At 41.1% G+C, this 22,259-nt stretch overlaps 1 long non-coding RNA gene and 1 other non-coding gene across 2 annotated transcripts; one reads left to right on the plus strand and one right to left on the minus strand.

Annotated features, from left to right (window-relative positions):
- Positions 1-3,868: 3,868 nt before the first annotated feature.
- trnai-uau (transfer RNA isoleucine (anticodon UAU)) lies at positions 3,869-3,961 on the plus strand. Its single transcript is given in 2 exon segments — positions 3,869-3,906; positions 3,926-3,961. It is a non-coding gene; the product is annotated as a tRNA-Ile (tRNA).
- A 3,351-nt stretch (positions 3,962-7,312) lies between these two features.
- On the minus strand, positions 7,313-11,445 carry LOC129359847 (uncharacterized). The gene is made up of 2 exons (XR_008605952.1): positions 11,349-11,445; positions 7,313-9,440 (listed from the first exon to the last, which is right to left on the minus strand). It is a non-coding gene; the product is annotated as an uncharacterized LOC129359847 (long non-coding RNA).
- Positions 11,446-22,259: the final 10,814 nt, after the last annotated feature.

The following is a 22,259-nucleotide window of genomic DNA, read 5'->3' on the forward strand; positions in this document are numbered from 1 at the left end:
AAATGTGATGCTTACAATTAAACATCTCAATAGGAGATATTAATAGGTTTTGCCTAATGCTGGCAGCAAGAGGTTCAATAGCAACTGAAAAGAGAAATGGGGAGAGGGGGCAGCCTTGACGCGTACCCACGATGAATAGCAAAGGGGCGGGAGATATTCTGATTAGTAATAACCGAGGCAGTTGGGTGTGAATAAATTATTTCAATCCAATCCGTAAACAGAGGCCCAAAACCAAACTTTTTAAGAACATACATCATATAAGGCCATTCTACTTGATCAAATGCTCGTTGTGCATCTAGCGAGACAACAATGGACTCCTTGAATGATTTGAATATAATATATTGAAAAGACGACGCAAATTAAAAAACATATGCCTACCTGGCATAAAGCCAGTCTGATCCGGGTGGATGATTAAACATATGTGCTTTTTAAGTCTATTGGCTAGAATTTTCCCAAGGATCTTGGTTTCTAGAGGTAACAATGATATTGGGCGGTAGGATGTAACAACTTCTGGATCTCGGCCTGGTTTAGGAATAAGTGAGATATTGGCTCTGTATAGGGTGGGAGGCAGTCTTGCTGCTTGCTTAGAGTGGTTTAACATACGCAAAAGTAGAGGTGATAATTTGGAACTGAATACCTTGAAAAAAACTCAACACTGAAGCCATCAGGACCAGGCGCTTTGTTGTTGGGAAGTAGAAATAAAGATACAATTTCCTGTAAAGTTATGTTGACTTCCAGAGCCTCAGCTGAATCTGATGGCAGTTTTGGCAAATTCAAACTTTCAAAAAATCTGTCCATATTTTCAATGTCCAATTTTCCTTGTGACTGATAGACACTAGTGTAGAAGTCTGCAAAGCAGTCGTTGATTTTATCCGGATCTGTGAGTAAAGTTCCATCTTCAAGCTTAATACGATGTATGGCTCTAGAGGCCTGTGTTTGTTTAAGCTGGCGGGCTAATAGCTTATGGGGTTTATCACCTAACTCAAAGTATCTTTGTTTGACTTGAACCAGTAATTTAAACGTTTCTTGACATAAAGAGTTATATTCATATCGTAGAGTTGTTATTTTATTCAAAATGTCAGGGCTATGTTTTAATTTATATGCGTTTTCTAAGGTGGTCAACAGGTCATCTATTTCATCCAACCTTAACTTGGACTCTTTACATTTTGCTGCCTCGAATGAGATTATACATCCTCTTATAACAGCCTTCATTGCTTCCCAAAGCATTGATTCATCCACATCCCCCTTATCATTAGAATTCAGAAATGACTTAATTTCGTCTGAGATATAGGAGACAAACTCCTTATCTTTCAGCAGTGCATTATTTAAGCGCCAGCTCTGTCTCCCTTTTTTAAAATCTAGTTTAAGGTTCAGCAACACAGAGCGTGATCCGATATGTGAATATTGTGATATTTGCAGCTTGATACTGATGCCAGCAACCTAGAGTCCAATAAGAAGTAATCAATCCTAGAGTAGGACTTATGTACTGCTGAAAAGTATGAATAATCTCTCCCATTAGGATATAGCAGTCTCCATATGTCAACCATATTATGAGATTGTAATAGAGTTTTAAGTGACTCCCTGTTCTTGAATGAATTAGACTGAGGGTGTTGTCTATCTAAAATTGGGTCCAGGATTAGGTTTAGATCCCCCCCAATAATTATATTAGAGCCAACCCAATCCGGTACTACATTAAAAAGGTCTTGAAAAAAGATGGGACTGTCAAAATTAGGCCCATATATATTTATAAAAGTCACTGGTATAGAATTCAGCAGCCCACTAACAATCACATATCTTCCCCCTTGATCTGAAATAGTCTGTTTGTGAACAAAAGGTGTATGTTTTTTAATCAAAATTGCAACCCCTCTAGTTTTTGTGCTGAAATTTGACTGATATACATGGGAGGCCCAAGAGGGAATAAGAACTTTAGCAGCTGTTTTCTTGATATGAGTTTCCTGGAGAAAACAAATATCAGCCTTCAACGAACGCAGGTGTGCATAAACTTTACCTCTTTTTAGAGGGCTATTTATCCCTCGAACATTCCAGCTAATTAGATTAATTCCATACTTACTTTGTTTATCTGGATCAGTTGACATCAATTTGTATATATTTTAGTAACTATGTGTTGCATGACTGTGAAGATAATTGTACAGTATTCAGAACATGCCGATGTGCAAGAAACAACCCTCCCAATAACGTAATGAACCCTCCCCATCCCCCAACATAACTGAACAGAACCAGGAGCGGTGTCTCCATACCCCCAACTAAAAGCTAGAACCAGCCTTCCACCTGGTGGAGGATTAGCTACAAGCTTCTCCATCTCTCCAACCCGGGTTGCCGCTCAACCTCACAATTAAGTATCAAAATGAATAAGTTCAATTTCTCACTCAATGACAAATTTTTTACTTCTCGCTTTCTCAAGATTTCAAACATGGCAACAAAAAAATGGTCTGTCTCCTGCTTCATTTAGTTCCAGATTGCCAATCCTCAATTTGCTGGCTCAGGAATTTATCGGCTTCCTCTGGGGTGCTGAATGTAGCGGTGTTGTTATTCACAGTAACCATGAACTGCGCAGGGTACCGAAACCCATAACGAATCCTCTTGGACCTGCATTGCTCCCTGATGGCTTGGAACGCCTGACGCTTCTTCATAACAGCTGACGTGAGGTCGGGAAAGATGAACACCGGGCGACCGTCGTACTGCAGAGGGCTCTTCTCCTTCGCCAGCCGTAGCACCCGCTTCTTCTCTTGAAAATAATGCAACCTGACGATGATGGCTCTCGCCTTCCCATCTTTGGCCTGCGTTAGGCTCCGGTGCGCCCGATCCACTTCGATTGGCCGATCAAAGTTGTCCTCTCCCAGCAATTCGGGTAGCAGTTTACAGACAAAATCCGTCGGTCGACCATTCTCGGCTTTCTCTCGTATGCCTACAATACGGATATTCTGCCGGCGCGAGCGAGCCTCCAGATCATCCAGTTTAGCTTGCTGTAAAGAGCATTGAGCAGCGAGGCTATCGTGCCTCTTCTCCAGCTCTGAGATCCGTCTATCCTGTGACACGACTGCAGCCTCGGTTGATGTCACACGATCACAAATATCGGCGAGCGCCGTTTTGAGACTGGAAATTGATCCATTGAGCTCAGCAAACCTCGTGTCGACCGTGCTGCTAAGCTTGCTTATGGCAGTTAGGACGTCTTCATTGGTGGCGGATGCACCCGGAGAGCGCGCGGGGCTCGTGTTAGCATTAGCCACCTCGAAGCTTGCTAGCTTGGTCCGGTCGTCCACGGCCTCATCCCCCGAGCTTTTGTCCTTCTTATTTCCTTTGGGCTTCGTCATCTTGTTAATCGGGTTATGGTATACTATGAATTTGCTGAGCAGAAGTTTAAAATATTATTTAGGGTGAAAAAATTTTGAAGTTGAGTCGGAGCTCCCTCGATACACGTCTACTCCATGTCAGACCTAGGCCACGCCCCTTGAAAACATTTTAATATTAAAAAATGTTGCGTTTTTCTGAGTGTCTTTTTTTGTTGTTGTTGTTGTTAGTCTATAACATATTTTAATCTTATAAAATATCCAAAAAAAGAAATGAAATATTTCTCTCGGGTGCTTCGTGTGATCCAGGGGGAGTTTTAGCACCCCCTAGCGCCTCCCTGGAGCCACCACACCCACATCGGCGTCTTTTTTTCCTCCTGGATTCTTCAACTAAAATTCGGCATCTTCAAAAACTCGCTCGGTTATGGCGGCCCCAAAAATTACACCATACTTGAACTACAGCACCAATAAAAAAATTATTATTATTATTTCAAGAAAAAATTAAACCGAAATGGACTTGAACAGTTCTGCTCGACAGATGTTCCTTCAGTATCTCGCGAGCTCCAGTGGCGCAATCGGTTAGCGGGCGGTACTTATAAGACAGTACACCTTGAGCAATGCCGAGGTTGTGAGTTCGAGCCTCACCTGGAGCACTTGTTTAATTCTGTGGGTGTGTTATTATGTAGAGACGGCAAGAGTAAGGAGCAGAGAATGAGCCTGTGGCGTATGTAACAAATAACCTTTAATATTTAAACTAATGTCAAAGGTGATGAAATAAGACATTTTCATGAGTTGGTATTTTCTCTTTTGCTCTTTTTAGCTGAAGCTGAAGAAAATAACTTTTATAAAATGTTTTGGTTTTTTTTTGTATGTATTTGTTACAACCATTGCAAATGTAAATCATTTGACCAGTCAGTCAAGAGAGTATAAGCGCCGTTTATCACCTTCCCTCCTTCGTCTCTGCTATGCTACATCTAACTCCCCACAATAAAGGCTAGTTAGCATGACCACAGATGCTGAATGTCCCATATTTAGCAGCGTGTACATAAGAGGATTGACAGCGCTAAGGCTTGTGAGTGTGAAATTAATTTAAACGTGTCATTTCAATTAATTTCTAGTTTATTTCTGTCGGTTTGAGCTTCTGCTTTATCTAACGCAAAAAAAAAACAACAATAAAACAAACAAGAAAATTCAAACCTATGTTGGAGGTTTTTACATTTTGAAAATTCAGCAGCAGCTCATTACTTTTCGACATATGTAGTTGCTGCTACATGCCGAGAAATGATGAGCGGGCTCCTGCGGTGCCGTCTGTCAGGTCACTGGATTTCCAAGTAGGTGCGCAGTGCAGATTGTCAGACAGAACTTCACCTGGAGAATTTTCTCACCAAGTTTCACTTCCTTCCTGTTGCTTTTTTTTTATGTAAAAAGTATAAAAAAAGAAAAAAAAAATCTAATTGAGACTCAGAACAGAAACTTTGATTGATTGATTGACTTCCACCTCGTATAAAGGTTAAATGTGCGTCAGCCCTAAATTATCAAACAGTTTTAAAAGCAGCAAAATACTTTTTAAGCTATATGTGGGTTTTTATGTGGGAACCAATCAATATTTAAATGAATTATTTTCTTTAAATGAATTATTGGGGCCCTGCCCACTAATTCTGCCATTGCATGGCAGGCACCTATTAATCTTCACCCAATAGAATGTCTCTTTATTGGGGCCCTGCCCATAGCAATGCATGGAGGCAGTTACTGACTTGCTTCGCAAGTCAGTCACTGCTCTCCTTATTATTATTGGGGCCTTGCGAAGCAAGTCAGTCACTGCCTCCATGCATTGCATGGCAGGCACCTATTAATCTTCACCTAATAGAACGCCTCTTTATTATTATTATTATTATTGGGGCCCTGCCCATAGCAATGCATAAGGAGAGCAGTTACTGACTTGCGAAGCCTAATAGAATTTCTCTTTATTGGGGCCCTGCCCATAGCAAAGCATAAGGAGAGCAGTTACTGACTTGCTTTGCAAGTCAGTCACTGCCTCCATGCATTGCATGGCAGGCACCAATTATTCTACACCCAATAGAATATCTCTTTATTATTGGGGCTTGCCTAGCAATGCATAAGGAGAGCAGTGACTGACTTGCAAAGCAAGTCAGTCACTGCCTCCATGCATTGCATGGCAGGCACCTATTGATCTTCACCCAATAGAATGTCTCTTTATTATTATTATTGGGGCCTGCCTAGCAATGCATAAGGAGAGCAGTTACTGACTTGCAAAGCAAGTCAGTAACTGCCTCCATGCAATGCATGGCAGGCACCTATTATTCTACACCCAATAGAACGTCTCTTTATTATTATTATTATTGGGGCCTGCCTAGCAATGCATAAGGAGAGCAGTTACTGACTTGCAAAGCAAGTCAGTAACTGCCTCCATGCAATGCATGGCAGGCACCTATTATTCTACACCCAATAGAATGCCTCTTTATTATTGGGGCCTGCCTAGCAATGCATAAGGAGAGCAGTGACTGACTTGCTAAGCAAGTCAGTTACTGCCTCCATGCATTGCATGGCAGGCACCTATTAATCTTCACCCAATAAAACGTCTCTTTATTATTATTATTATTGGGGCCTTGCGCATAGCAATGCATAAGGAGAGCAGTGACTGACTTGCTAAGCAAGTCAGTCACTGCCTCCATGCATTGCATGGCAGGCACCTATTAATCTACACCCAATAGAACGCCTCTTTATTATTATTATTGGGGCCTGCCTAGCAATGCATAAGGAGAGCAGTGACTGACTTGCGAAGCAAGTCAGTCACTGCCTCCATGCATTGCATGGCAGGCACCTATTAATCTACACCCAATAGAATGTCTCTTTATTTATTGGGGCCTGCCCATAGCAATGCATAAGGAGAGCAGTGACTGACTTGCAAAGCAAGTCAGTAACTGCCTCCATGCATTGCATGGCAGGCACCTATTAATCTACACCCAATAGAACGCCTCTTTATTATTGGGGCCTGCCTAGCAATGCATAAGGAGAGCAGTGACTGACTTGCAAAGCAAGTCAGTAACTGCCTCCATGCATTGCATGGCAGGCACCTATTAATCTACACCCAATAGAATGTCTCTTTATTATTATTATTGGGGCCTGCCCATAGCAATGCATAAGGAGAGCAGTGACTGACTTGCAAAGCAAGTCAGTCACTGCCTCCATGCATTGCATGGCAGGCACCTATTAATCTACACCCAATAGAACGCCTCTTTATTATTATTATTGGGGCCTGCCTAGCAATGCATAAGGAGAGCAGTGACTGACTTGCAAAGCAAGTCAGTCACTGCCTCCATGCATTGCATGGCAGGCACCTATTAATCTTCACCCAATAGAATGTCTCTTTATTATTATTGGGGCCTGCCTAGCAATGCATAAGGAGAGCAGTGACTGACTTGCAAAGCAAGTCAGTCACTGCCTCCATGCATTGCATGGCAGGCACCTATTAATCTACACCCAATAGAATGTCTCTTTATTATTATTCTTATAACTTATTCTTCCGTAGACCGGAATGCGGGTCGCACCGCTGCGAGCTCACCCACAAAAGTGGTATCAAAACGTGCGGCTTGTTCCCGGCATTGGTGGAACTGTCAGTTACTACTGAGGAGGAATGAGCTGCTCTTTAGAATTACATTGTGTTTGGGCTTTTTATAACTGATTTTAAGCCACCATTGTTACACACAGTATTTGTGTGGAAACTTTAAATTAAGCTGAATGAAAATTTCAAAATAAAACCTTAAATATTTCTCTCAGGCCTGTCAGAAAAACTAACTTCTTCAAGCATTTATAATTAAGTCTCTCCTTGTGTGTCACACTGACATGACACTTGACCTCTTCTTTAGAACTACAATTCCTGAAGGTTATGACTACAACATGGCAGAACACTCAGTGCCTACAGAAGAGGTCATAGGTGATAGGTATTTGTGAATCTAAATAGAAGAACAAACAGGCAACGTAAGTGAATTTTATGAAAGCTTTTGCAAAAGGGGAGAACCCAGCAAACCGCTGCTTCCAGCCGTTCACCGAGCGCTCTGAAGATCCTTTGTTAGGGCTTTCTCTTTTATTACAAAGTAGATAGTAGAAAAGGAATGTGGAGGGAGGCAGATAGGAGTATCCCGAAAATACAAGTGGCTGCAGCTTCAAGGTCTGTACACAGCTGCAGCTCCAAAGTCTAACAAGTATGAGAGCTTTTCTCAGGGATGTGAATACTAAATCTATTATAACTACCAATGTAAGAATTATAACAAAACATAATTATTCTAACATTCCCCCCTGTTTATAATTCTTACGTAATAATTATGCAAAAAAAAAAAAGTATAAAAAGAAAAAGAATGAATTACACATGTGATACAAGAGTTGTAGAATGCATAATATATAAAATAAGAAGGATAGAAAAAAAAGAAATGTAAAAGAAACATTAAAAACCAAATGCATATAATGTGGTGTTAATAATATAATAATGTTGAATGTAAGAATAAGAACACAGAAAAAAAACAACAACCCAAAAACAAACAAACAGCAGAAAATCAAGTGCAGTTATCATCACTAACACCATTTGTTTTCACATTTTCAGTGTAGGAGTCATCAAGCAAATGATTTAATCTGTTTATTAATTTACAAGACATCACCTCATGTACTCATTTTCCAGTCATCTTCTTTCTTCTGGAGCAACATGTAGTCCTCATCTGTGTCAGAGGTTACCCTGACCAACTGATAGCTGAGCGGAGCAGTGTTAAATGTCTTTAACAGCATGCTTTGAAAACATGAAATGAGGCAGGTTGTGAACAGACAGAATAGAATCAGTCCAGTCAAGATGGGTGTTCCAATGTTAACCAAAAGCTGCCACCAGAGTCTGGAGGTCAGCCAAGAAAGAAAGTCAAAAGTTTGTGAGCCCTGAGTTGCACTGTCCACATAGTTCTTAAGCTCTTCCAAATCATGCAGGGCATCATGAATAGTTCCACCAGTTCCTCTTTCATCTCATGTTGAACCTATGATCTTGCAGGCGCTTCCTTGAGAGGTTGTGAGAAAAGCCAACACAACACGGTTTTCAAAAACATGTAAGTTCCATGTCCGCACAGGAAGTACCAGTCAGCCATCACCCGTTGACCATAGTCTCCTGGCACTATGGCGCTGCAACGAGCTGTCTCCTGTCGTCCTCTTGTCTGCTGAGTGATGTCGAACGTCGAACCTCCTTTCCTGAAGCAAATTGTGACAGTCTGGATTGTCGTTCCAGATGCTGCATCCTGAGGTTGGCTCCTGACCTCTGCAGGCGACGAATTCCGGTGTTGTCTCGCAGAAGGTGTAAACTGTGTTACACAGGTTCCATGGGAGCATTCCTAGTGTTGTAGGTCCATTGTTATAAATGCAGCTCCTGAGAGATCCTGGTTTGGCTCCTGCCAAGGAAATGGTCTCTGGTATTTTCATCACAGTTTGTGGAAATGGAAGAACATCAGCAGCAAGTGAACAGTTCATAGCTCCAAAAAGTCCTTTAGCGGCAGCTCCTGATCAAAGGCCTCAGTTGTGTGTGGCGTAGGGCAGCTGTGCACACACATAGGGGTTCACCTCGTTCACCTCATGAGCAGTCCTGTTCATTAGTTGCCACCACAGGTTAGTGCTGTAGTCATGTGGATGAGACTGGGGGAAGAGTGTTTGTGCTTCTCTCCTTATCTTGTGGAGGCTGAGGCAGCTTCCACTCCAGAACAAAAAACATGCTGCAGTCACAGCGCAGCAGAGATTCCACCTGGCGTATGAGAATCCCATTGCTGCTCAGATTACAGAGATGTTAGAATGTACCTAGGACTCTATAGAACAGGGGGTTGATGATTTCTTCACCACCGTTGAGACGAGTGACCCTAAAAAGCCTAACCCCTGTGAAGGTGGACTCCCACCTGCTCCCACCTAGGCTTCCAACACTCTCTGCAACTTACAGTGACTGAGATGAATCCAGTTGGGTCGTTCAGCAATCTTTACAGCAGTTGGAGTTGTTATCAGCACTTGGAATGGTCCCTCCCACCGCGGGCTGGCCCAGCTCTTCCTCTTTATGACTTTGATAAACACCCAGTCTCCTGGCTTGGTGGGAGTGGTTTCCTGCGGGAGAGGAGAGTCAGAGGGCAGTAAATTTGCATTTGACACCTCCTTCTGTTTCAGAGTCCTGATCATGTAATCTGCCAGTGTTTGCTCCTCATCTGCATGTTGCAAATTTGGTGAAAATATAGGTAATCTGTATGGTCTGCCATGAATTATTTCAAATGGTGTTAATCCTTCTTGTGTGGGTGTAATTCTCATGTACAACTTTACCAAATCTAAACATTTTAACCACGGTGTTCCATACATTTTCTTTAATCTAATTTTAAGTATAAATGGTTTGTGGTATTGGAATAATAGTTTTACATATAGCTTTAGCTACTGTCAAAGCATCTGGATGCTTTGCTAGAACTATTTCAACCCATTTAGAAAGAGAATCAATAATTTCCAAACAATATTTGTTTGCATTGTTTGAAATGGATAAGAAGGGTTTGGGAAACTTCCTCTTTTTGGCCTTGTGTTAGAAATTTAGTCCATATGTTGTGAAATATTGTTGTATTATCCCCACCATTCCCCCTGTTGACACATGGCATTGCCCATGTGCCACAATTGCGGCTGCTTTAGATAAAGACTTTGGGAGAACTGGTTTGTTATTGACTTGAAAAATGTCCTCATCATTCATTTTGCACCCTGCTAGTTTTAGCTGACAGTTATATTGCTTGAAGGATAGCTGTTAGCAAAGAGGCATTTTGTTAAAGATCTTACATATGGATGTTATCAAATTCATCAAGGCGAAGCACTTTTGTTTTACTCCTGACAGAAAGCACAACCCAGAGTTGGTTCTGCTGCAGAACAATGTTATTACCCTTTTACATGAAAATTACCATTCTGAAATTAGGCCAAAATCTCAAATCCTCTAATTCAATATTTCTTTATGAATTTAATGATCATCAATCAATCAAATTTGGATTAATGGTTTTAGGCGTTATCTAGAAAATATTATGTTCATTCACAAACATCAATTTGGAGTAACTAGCTTGATCAAATATGAAAATTTAATTTAACCTTGCATTTCAGACCATTTGAGAATGTAATTTTTATGATTTAAATAATAATTTGATCAGTTACTCAGTTCTTGAGTGCAATCTGTTTGTTCCCATAATCACACTCATTTCCATCAACGTAATGTGACACAAACAAAAACATGAAAATTAATCAGATTTTTAGCCACAAATTTATAGTCTGCTTTCATTGTTTTCATTTGCTCAAATGGTTATACAATTTTCCGAAGCTTCAAGAATTTTCTTTTATTTGTCAACAACATTTCAATGTGTTAATATTTATCTTTAGCTGTCAGAATCTCCTTTTAAGTAATGCATACATTTTAAGAGCTATCTCAGACATGTTGGAAACCAGCCACAACTGAATGTCCTGCTGCTTAAACACTTCACCTATTTCAATAAAATGTAGATTCATAACTGTTCGATTTAACTGCAATTTATATTATTTCATTTATTTCTTATTTATTTATTTCAATATTCAGAGATATTTGATTTTAAATCCACTCTAGCATTTATTATCAAGATAGTCCTAAAAAAAAAGAAAAAGAAAACTTTTGTAAATAATTATTAGCTTAGAATCTTTGATCATTTTTAGCTGGTGTAATTTAGTGGCATAATTTCCATTACTTCTTTGCTGATCTTTCAGCGATTGCAGTTTTCCCTTCACGGTTTCCCAATCTGTGGCTCATGGACCCTAAGAGGATCCTTAGCAGTGGCCCTGCTGTTTAGGACTCAGAGTTAAAAGGGACAAACTGAGAGAATTTGTCTATCATTGAACATGAAAGCCGTTAAGACTTTATTTTCTGGCTAGATAATATGTGAACAGGGTTATAAAGCAAGCAAGTCTTCATTGCAGTAGCAGTGTATAACAGTTGTGTATGTGTATAACACTTATCTTGGATGAGTTCACTTCTCCCTCCTCCTCCTGCTGCTGGCGTCGCTGCAGCCTGGTCCTCTCCTCCTCTCTCTCTGCAGTTTCCTGTCAGTCCAACTGGTTCTGTATTGTATCTTTGAGTTGCCCAGACTGTCCCTCACTCAATGTCCATGCTGTCCACAACTGGTTCTGTATTGGATCTTTGAGTTGCCCAGACTGTCCCTCACTCAATGTCCATGCTGTCCACAAATGAAACAAGGGTCAAACAGTTCAGTTTGTTGTCTCTGAAGCACATTATCCTTCCTTTTCCAGGCTGATGTCAGGGAGAAGACCAGCGGAGGTTGTAAGAGTTCAGTTGCACCCAAACCCAGGAATGTAGTTTCAGACCAAATGTCCAGCAGGACTCCATGTAGTAGTTGCTCAATGACAGTTCCTGGTGTCAGAAAATTAGGATCAGCAGATCTCTTCTTTGTCTTCTTTATCACTGTCATTAGCTGGTGAGGGGGGAGGGACATCATCTCGGCCATGGTAAGATAGGTTTGAGTTGAGGTCAGAGGTCAGACGCACCGCAGAGAGGCTCAGACAGAGGAAAAAGAAAGAATCAAATAGGAGTAAATTAGAGTTTGTCTTTCTGTCTGTTTTTTTATTTCTAAATATATATCTGTATATATATATATACACACACATACACACACACACATATATATATATATATATATATATATATATATATACAGTTAGGGCCAGAAATATTTGGACAGTAACACAATATTTGTGAGTTGGGCTCTGCATGCCACTGCATTGGATTTGAAATGAAACCGCTACAACAGAATTCAAGTGCAGATTGTAACGTTTAATTTAAAGGGTTGAACAAAAATATCTGATAGAAAATGTAGGAATTGTACACATTTTTTACAAACACTCCACATTTTAGGAGCTCAAAAGTAATTGGACATATAAACATAACCCAAACAAAAAAGTTTTTCTTAATATTTTGTTGTGAATCCTTTGGAGGCAATCACTGCCTTAAGTCTGGAACCCATGGACATCACCAAACGCTGGGTTTCCTCCTTCTTAATGCTTTGCCAGGCCTTTACAGCCGCAGCCTTCAGGTCTTGCTTGTTAGTGGGTCTTTCCGTCTGAAGTCTGGATTTGAGCAAGTGAAATGCATGCTCAATTGGGTTAAGATCTGGTGATTGACATGGCCATTGCAGAATATTCCACCTTTTTGCTCTCATGAACTCCTGGGTAGCTTTGGCTGTATGCTTGGGGTCATTGTCCATCTGTACTGTGAAGCGCCGTCCGATCAACTTTGCAGCATTTGGCTGAATCTGGGCTGACAGTATATCCCGGTACACTTCAGAATTCATCCGGCTACTCTTGTCTGCTGTTATGTCATCAATAAACACAAGTGACCCAGTGCCATTGAAAGCCATGCATGCCCATGCCATCACGTTGCCTCCACCATGTTTTACAGAGGATGTGGTGTGCCTTGGATCATGTGCCGTTCCCTTTCTTCTCCAAACTTTTTTCTTCCCATCATTCTGGTACAGGTTGATCTTTGTCTCATCTGTCCATAGAATACTTTTCCAGAACTGGGCTGGCTTCTTGAGGTGTTTTTGGGCAAATTTAACTCTGGCCTGTCTATTTTTGGAATTGATGAATGGTTTGCATCTACATGTGAACCCTTTGTATTTGCTTTCATGGAGTCTTCTCTTTACTGTTGACTTAGAGACAGATACACCTACTTCTCTGAGAGTGTTCTGGACCTCAGTTGATGTTGTGAACGGGTCCTTCTTCACCAAAGGAAGTATGCGGCGATCATCCACCACTGTTGTCTTTGGTGGACGCCCAGGCCTTTTTGAGTTCCCAAGCTCACCAGTCAATTCCTTTTTCCTCAGAATGTACCCGACTGTTGATTTTGCTACTCCAAGCATGTCTGCTATCTCTGTGATGGATTTTTTTTTTTTTCAGCCTCAGGATGTTCTGCTTCACCTCAATTGAGAGCTCCTTTGACCGCATGTTGTCTGGACACAGCAACAGCTTCCAAATGCAAAACCACACACCTGGAAACAACCCCAGACCTTTAACTACTTACTTGATTACAGGTTAACGAGGGAAAGGCCTTTTGAGTTACTTGCAGCCTTTAGAGTCCATTGTCCAATTACGTTTGGTCCCTTGAAAAAGAGGAGGCTCTGCATTACAGAGCTATGATTCCTAAACCCTTCTCCGATTTGGATGTGGAAACTCTCATATTGCAGCTGGGAGTGTGCACTTTCAGCCCATATTATATATAAATTGTATTTCTGAACATATTTTTGTCAACAGCTAAAATAACAAAACCTGTGTCACTGTCCAAATATTTCTGGCCCTAACTGTAGCATTAATATGTTTTCTGATGAGGAAATACAAAGGTAAAATAAAAGTTTGTTCAAAGTTACTATACATGTACTGAGGGTCTGCTGTTACTGAAAATACTTTTTCTTTGTTTACAGACATCGCGCGGTGTCCAGGTTGGTGATGGCTGTCCACACGCCACTGGGAGGGTGGTTGACCAACAGGTATAATTTTCTTAACCTCAAAGCAAAACATGTGTTGTCAGAGTAGAAATGAATCTATTTTAAACTATTTTTGTTATTTTACAGGGAGACCTGCTGGATTCTTCCATCCCCCCGAATCCGGTGTGGTTCAGCCCAACGTTGCTGGATGAGATGGACCGGATCGTTCCTGCGTCTGGCCGTGACGCTCCGTTACCTACATGTCCTCCGATGAGGAAGAAGGTATTTTATTTTTTTAAAAACTAATCATTTGAATTTGATATGCCACAGTTGGTTTTAACAATTATATAATTTCTTCTATTTTTTAATTAGAAGACGAGTCCGAGGCGTCGTCCAATTTCTGATCCCTCCCAGCTGATTCCGGTGGAGCAGCAGGTGTGACACTGTTTCAGAATATATATCACAGACTTTAAGATAATGAAATGTATAAGTTAACTTTGCACCAAGTTAATAGCTTCTGTTGATTTATAGATGGAGGGAGCGCCGAGAGAGACCGCCACGCCAGCTCGTCGCCAGGCACGGAGACCGGTCCCCCCGATGGACGTGCCCCCCGAGTCCTCTTGCGTGCCACTGGAGGACCATGTCCGGGATGGGAGCTGCGAGGTAACTCCTAACTACCATCAAGGTTACAACAAATGGGTGCAATGTGTTGTGGAGAAAGTTAGTATACGTGGTTCTGTGTATTGTGAGTTTAGAAAATGTGTTTTCAAGTTTTTGACTTTGTGGGTGTGCTGCTTTTTTATTTGTGCCTTTTTATTTTTATTAAATTGAACATAATTGAAAAATTATATTCGTAAAGATTTGCTAAAAAACGTGAACTAATATTTTTAAAGATTAATTTCTAAAGTACAGAAAAGTGAATTTCAGATGCACAAATATGAACAGCCGTACATATTTGTGCTTTGATTTATTATCAAAGCCCATCCAATACTGCTGTGATGACAGTATTTACCATTGTTATTTTGTCTAATTTTTCATTCCCTTAATCTATTTATCACCAGAATAATTCATTACTGAATTACAAAATATGTTTACAATAGGCCTAATTAGTGATAGTTAGTCATCAGGTGAATATTTGTATTAATATTATTTATTTATTTATTTATTTCTGTTAACAGGCTGCTGCTCTGGAACCCGGGATCCGTGGTCCACCTGTCCTGTTGGTAAGTGCTACACATTCCCAGGCCGACAAGAGGTATGCTGCATTTTCCCGTAATCACCAGTGCACATGCATGGCACTCACATTTTTGGCGTACCACAATGAGGGGTTGCAGTTTGATACAGTGTTGCTTTACAGAGTGATTGAAAAAGGAGACCAACTTTATGTCGGCGTTAAACAGCAACTGATCAGCGATGGAACGTTTCGTGATAATCACTTGACGTTTGAAGAGATGCCTGACCATGTGCTGACAGATGGGAACATCTATGCAGTACACACAACTGGTTTAAGGGTAGGTCATGTTTTGGCTCATAGCGGGAGCCGTCAAGGATCTCAACAATTTGGTTTGCCTCTTGCCTTGCAACTGGAATGTCTAATGGAAAATGTCACCCATGCTTTTCTTTTGGTGACTCCAGAGTGCATTGCAGTTTTCAGGGACAGAAGTGGTCGGTTTGGAGTTTTTGACTCACACTCAAGAAATTCAGAAGGCCTGCCCCACCGCAGTGGAACTGCAGTAATGATGACTTTCTGCAACCTGTCTGACACGGTCAACCATCTGCTGAAGCTCTTTAGAAACCGCGGCCCCAATGCCACCTATGAGTTTGTGCCAGTAGGTTTTGTCAGGGAGAATGAGGACCATTCTGAGAATTTGGCCTTTCAGAACATTTCACCTGAAGCCAAAAAAGTAAGTCCACCTGTTTTGAAACCAGACAGCACCTCTGAAGAGGAAATGCATTTTTGGCTTAGGGAAGTTGCAAATGTATTAGGGGAAACAGTTCCAACAATTCCAAATATGTCAAAAGTTCCAAAAGCCATTAGAAGAAAAATTAAGAACAGGGTCAAAACACAACAGGGACAGAATGTAGTAAGTAAAATGAAACAAAGTTCATCTGAAAAAGAAAGATATCTCAAATCTCCTACATTTAGGAAAAAAAAGCTACAGGCCTTAAAACAAACATACATTCTTCATCAGGCGGAGAGGAAGGATAATTTAAAAGATAGATATAGGACTGATGAATCTTTCCGGAAGCAACGAATAAATTACATTAAGTACAGATTCAACTTTATCCACAACTTCAGAGCAAGTCATAAAGCCCACATGGCTGAGTATACGAGTAAACGTTTCAGAGATGACCCTTAGAAGCAGAAAAAAATCATACATTAGAAAAAGATTCAGAGATGATCCGGTCTTTAGAAGCAGACAAAAATCATACGTCAGGAATCGATTCAGAGATGATCCGGTCTTTAGAAGCAGACAAAAATTATACATGAGGAATCGATTCAGAGATGATCCGGTCTTCAGAAGCCAACACAAAAAAAATATGCGTGAATATATGAAGGGGAAGTATCATGGTGAACCTGGTTATCGGGTAAAACATAATAAAAAACGTGCTGCCAACAGAAGAGGGACACTATCAAGAGAAGTACATTCCACAAATTTGACACTGCAGCATGCTTTACGAATCAGAAGGAAGTACAGAAGAAATGTAGGCTTTCACTTTGAAACTCCACGCCCTTTGATGAGTGACAAAATGAAAGCTGCAATACAAAACTTTTATAAGAACATACATAACGGACCAACATATGTTTGCACCGTGTGTCACAGAGCTCTTTTCCCGAATCAAGTAAAGCAATGTAAACGAGATAAATATACCAAGAATATGCGTGTAGTAGCTGATTGTCTGACAGGTACGTATGTTCATGTGTGTGGATCTGCATGCCCGATTCCATGTTCTGTACCAAAAGAGATGATGGGGGAGTGGATCTGCTACACATGTGACAGCCATCTAAGTAGAGGAAAGATGCCATCCATTGCTGCTGCAAATAACCTTCACTTAGCTCCTGTTCCCATAGAGCTTGTAGAATTGAATGTACTTGAAAGGCAATTAATTGCAAAAATTCTACCTTTTGCAAAAATTGTTTCTTTGCCCAAGGGACAGCAAAGGGCAATACATGGAGCAGTTGTCTGTGTTCCTTCTGACATGGAAAACAGTTGTAAACAGTCTTCCGAGGCCATGAGGAAGCCCAGCTTTTACAGGTGAAGCTGAAGAGGAAAACCAAGTACAAAGGTTACCAGTACTTTTACACGGTCAACATGAAAAATGTCTTAGCTGCACTGAGAAAGCTTAAGGAGACTCATCCGGATTACAAAGATGTAAGTATAAATGAAAGTGCAACATTTCAGGGTTTCCAAGAGGATGAGCCAGTTGAGGACTCGGAGAAACAAGCAGAGGAGGCTGAAATGGATGCAGCAGCAGATCAGCAACCTGATGGCAGAGCATCAGGCACTTCGACCTGGTCTGATCTTGGACACCTGCATGCAGCCTCCTGACATTGCACAGGAAGTATTGTCATATGGAGAAGGAATTTTCAGCATTGCGCCTGCCCAGGGGAATAAGCCCATCTCCTTCTTCAGTGTTCCGAGACTTGAAGCCAAGGCTTATCCTGTACATTTCCCAACTGGAGTAAACACGTTAGATGAATCCCGCCGTGTTGGACTTTCACCAAGTAGGTATTTCAATGTACGGCTGTTCTCAATAGATACTCGGTTTGCAAAAGACCAGAGTTATCTTTTCTTTGCTCAGTTTGTTACAGAAACTCAAATGGCCAATGATAGTATGTCCATTCAGACAAGAAAAGGGAAACCAAGCACCAAACAAGGGAAAAATATTTCCAGCAAAATGCTACAGGACAAAGAGGAGTTGGAAAAACTGATACATGAGGAATCGATTAAAATAAAGAGGCCACCCGTTTCATGCAGCCTTTAAGAGGAACTCCTGCTTATTGGGAAAAAGGATTACGTGAGTTGCACGCCATGGTGAGGCAACTTGGAAAGCCCACTTTCTTTTGCACGTTCTCTGCTGCTGAAATGAGATGGCCAGAAGTCATTGAGGCAATCAAAGCTCAACAAGGAGAGGAGGTAAGTTTTTCTCAGCTTGACTGGAATGCAAAGTGTGACATTCTTAGGAGTAACCCTGTAACTGTCATTCGCATGTTTGAAAAGAGAGTCGACGCACTGTTTAGAGACCTCATTCTTTCCCCTGCACAGCCAATTGGACCAGTTGAGGATTACTTTTATCGTGTGGAATTTCAGGCAAGGGGTTCACCGCATATACATGCTGTGATATGGATTAAGGATGCACCTGAAATGGAAGATCCCGCATGTTGCGATGAAGTTATAAAGTTCATTGATGAATACATATCCTGTCAGTTGCCTGATGAAATCAGAGATCCAGAGATCCACAAAATTGTAACAGAAGTTCAAATGCACAGCAAAAATCACTCAAAATCATGCAAAAAAGGTAATGTAGAATGCCAATTTGGATTCCCCAAACTACCAACGGACCGCACCAGAATTACCGTCCCAGTAATTGACTTTGATCTGGAAAATGATGAGGAAAAACCAAAACAAATTAAGAAAAAAGGTAGGAGAAAGTCTAATAAATCCAAATCACCATTTGTCTCAAACCTACAAAGAGAGGCTAAGAAGAAATTGAAACCAATTAGGGATTTACTGAAGGATGAAAAATCATCTTTCAGTAATTTGTCAGAGTTACGCCAGGCTTGTAACATGACCAAAGAAGAGTACATTGGCCACGTTGATGCTCTCACTTCTGGAATGGTGGTAATGATGAAACGTGATCCTAAAGATAGTTGGGTGAATGGGTACAACTCTGATCTCTTGCGTGCGTGGAATGCAAATATGGACATTCAGTATGTGCTTGACGAGTATAGCTGCATTGAGTACATGATGTCGTACATAGCAAAGCCAGAGCATGAAATGGCGCAGTTCCTCAAATCTGTTGTTGATGATTTAAAGACGACCAATGTTAGCGAACGCGATGAGATGAAAAAGATTATGCAGGCTTATTCAAAACAGAGAGAGGTTAGTGCTCAAGAATCGGTTGCGCGCACTTGTAGCCTACCTCTGAAAAAGTCCTCGCGTAGTGTTCTTTTTCTTCAAACAGATGAAGACAGTGTGAAAATGAGCCTTCCGATGAGTAAACTAATGAACATGTCCCCAGATGAGGAGAATGTGTGGATGGCAGGATTGCCGGAAAAATATGTCAACAGACCAGAAACGTTAGAATTCGAAAACATGTGCCTGGCTAAATTTGCGTCAGAATACCGCGTTCTATATGGCAATCAAATTGAAGGGCCAAATGCAATTCCCCTACTTAATGATGCAGGATACATTCAGAAAAGAAGTATGGGCAAACCAGCAGTTATCAGATTTACTCGTTCTCTGAGAAAAAAACACCCGAAAAATTTTACAGACGGCTTCTAAAGTTATATTGTCCACACAGAAGAGACGAGGACCTCAAAAATGAGGAACACACAACCTACGAAGCGTTTTACAACAACGGTTTCTGTGGTAGGTATCAGGTTAAATGGTATGTGGATTTCAACCGCAAAAGGTATGAAGGGCAAGGTAAAAAAATTGACAAGATTATGGAAGAACTAAAAAAGCAAGGACCAGTTCGTAACGCTTGGAACACTTTTGCACCAGAGGTTGAGTTAGACCGTTTAGAATGCGTTGGTGAGCGACCACCGATGGAAGAAGACGAAGAACAAGATCCTATTCCAGATTATGAAATTGATGTAAATATTGGAGACATGCCAAAAATCGAAGCTCCAAAATTGAGCGCTGATTTCATCAGAAAAATGTACAGGAGTTTAAATGAGACTCAAGCGTCCGTGTTTTACGCCATTCGCCATTGGTGTCTGAAGCGCGTCTGGGGTGACAATCCAGAACCATTCTTTTATTTCTTGATGGGAGGAGCTGGCTGTGGTAAATCTCATGTAATAAAATGTGTTTACCAGGAAGCAACCAAGCTCTTGCGCCAGCTTCCTAGACTTCTTGATATAGGTGACATGTCCAAGCCCACTGTGCTCCTCACAGCTTTTACTGGTACTGCAGCATACAATATGTCGGGGAAGACTTTACATTCCATCTTGAAACTACCCAAAAGTTTAAAACCACCATACAAGGGTCTTGGAAATTCATTGGATGAAGTGATGGCAGTTCTTTCTAGTGTGGAAATCTTAATCATTGATGAAATCTCCATGGTCTCCAAAGACCTGCTTGCATATGTTGACTGGAGATTTCAACAAATAAAGGGGAATAACAGGTTCATGGGTGGGGTCTCTGTTCTGGCTGTTGGGGACTTTTTCCAACTTCCTCCCCTTGGACGAGCAAAACCTCTTTGTGTCGCCGAGGATGGCATGCTTAATATCTGGAATGAAAATTTCGAGATGATCAGCCTGACCAAAATCATGCGGCAGAAAGATGACAGACCATTTGCAGAGCTCCTGAACCGGATTAGAGTTAAAGGTAAAGCGGATTTGCTCAGTGACGATGACAAGACTCTTTTGATTCAAGCTGTTACTGATCCCAAAGAGTGTCCAATGGATGTCCTACACATTTTTGCAACAAACAAACTGGTGGACACCCATAATGCAGCAGTTGTGGCCTCTTTAGGTGCAGTAACAGTTGATATCCAGGCAGAGGACTACAAAAGAGTTACAAAGACAGGAAACATGATTAACCTGGGCTGTTGCATAGCGGGCAACAAGCGAGACTTGCCTAACAACATACAGGCTGGTTTGGGTTTTAGAGTCATGATTATAAGAAACTTGGATGTAGAGGACGGTCTTGTGAATGGAACATTTGGCACCATTGCTGATATTATAACTAGTACCAAAGATGGAAAGACTAGTGTTAAGTTAATTGGACTTAAATTGGATAATACCGTAGCTGGACACACAAAAAAGATTCAGGGTAAACCAGACAGCTTTGTTTAAATTGACAGATTTGAGGAACAGAGTAGCGTAAAGTGAGTGGTACGACGGCAATTTCCAATTAGGTTAGCCTTTGGATGTACGGCACACAAAGTCCAAGGGATGACTATGAAGTCTGCGGTGATTTCCTTTAAGCGTATTTTTGAACCTGGTATGGCATATGTGGCACTGAGTCGCACAACTTCCCTGGAAGGACTTAAAATCATTGATTTTGATGAAAGGAAGATTTACGCTGATGAGAATATCAGAGCAGCTATGGAATCAATGAGAACAGTATCGTTTTTGCAGAGCAGACCACTATTGCATTTTCAGTCAGGTAATCAGGGTACAACTTTAAAAATTGTCCATCACAATGTCGAAGGTCTTGTCTGTCATTCTGAGGACATGAAACAACATCATGAACTTATGTTGGCAGATATCTTATGCCTTACGGAGACTCATTTGTTTGGATCTTCTGTTCCAGCTTCTTGCGAAATGGAGGGATATTCTTTCTTTTAACGGAACAGACATGTCTCCTACTCGAACAGAGTCGACATTGCTACGAAAGAGAGCGGGGGAGTGTCAACTTACTGCCGGAGTTTTCTCCAACCGCAGGAACAACGATTCTTTAACGAGGTTACAGATCTTGAATTTAACGTTGTGAAAGTGAATACCCCAATTGAAGCCCTCATCTCGACAGTTTACAGGCCACCAAGTTATGATCTTGGAACATTTTTAAGAAATCTGGAAAACCTCTTGCATGGCCTGAATTCAATGGCTATTCAGCCAATTGTCGTGTTAGGAGACTTTAATGAGGACCTTATTCCTCCTGGGAAAAAAGCCATAAATGACTGTTTTAGAGCAAAAGGGTTTATGCACCTTATCTCTGATCCAACCACAGAAAAACGTACTCTCCTTGATCACATTTACATCTCCCATCCAGAATACTGTGTTCAATCGGGTGTCTTGCAGACTTACTACAGCTACCACAATCCTGTATACTGTGTGTTGGCTTCAGTATAAGTTGCATCTACAGTGGCTTGCAAAAGGAGTAATATTCCTTTAAGTTTTCCATATTTTATCACATTACAACAACAACTATAGAAAAACAGTGGAGAGAACTTGTTTTTTTTGCAGGTATATACTTAACATTACAGACTTCAGTTTATTTGCAAAAAAATCTGTCATATTTTTATGTGTTTTGTGGACTGTGAGAAGGCAATTCACAGGGTCCCTCTGGGTAACTTGTGGGTGGGGGCGGGGGTTCTCTGGGAGTATGGTGTCAAAGTCTTTTGATACGGGCTGTAAGGTTTCTGCGTGACCTTACAGAAACGTGCTCTGCATTACTAGTAGTAAGTAAGGCTCATTTCTGCTTAGAGCTGGACTCCACCAAGGAAACGAGCCTCACTCTGCTGGAAATGCACACTAGACTATGAAAAGCAGTCATAT

Source organism: Poeciliopsis prolifica, unplaced genomic scaffold (assembly GCF_027474105.1).
Source record: "Poeciliopsis prolifica strain line A6 unplaced genomic scaffold, Auburn_PproV2 SCAFFOLD005, whole genome shotgun sequence".
Lineage (NCBI taxonomy): Eukaryota > Metazoa > Chordata > Actinopteri > Cyprinodontiformes > Poeciliidae > Poeciliopsis > Poeciliopsis prolifica.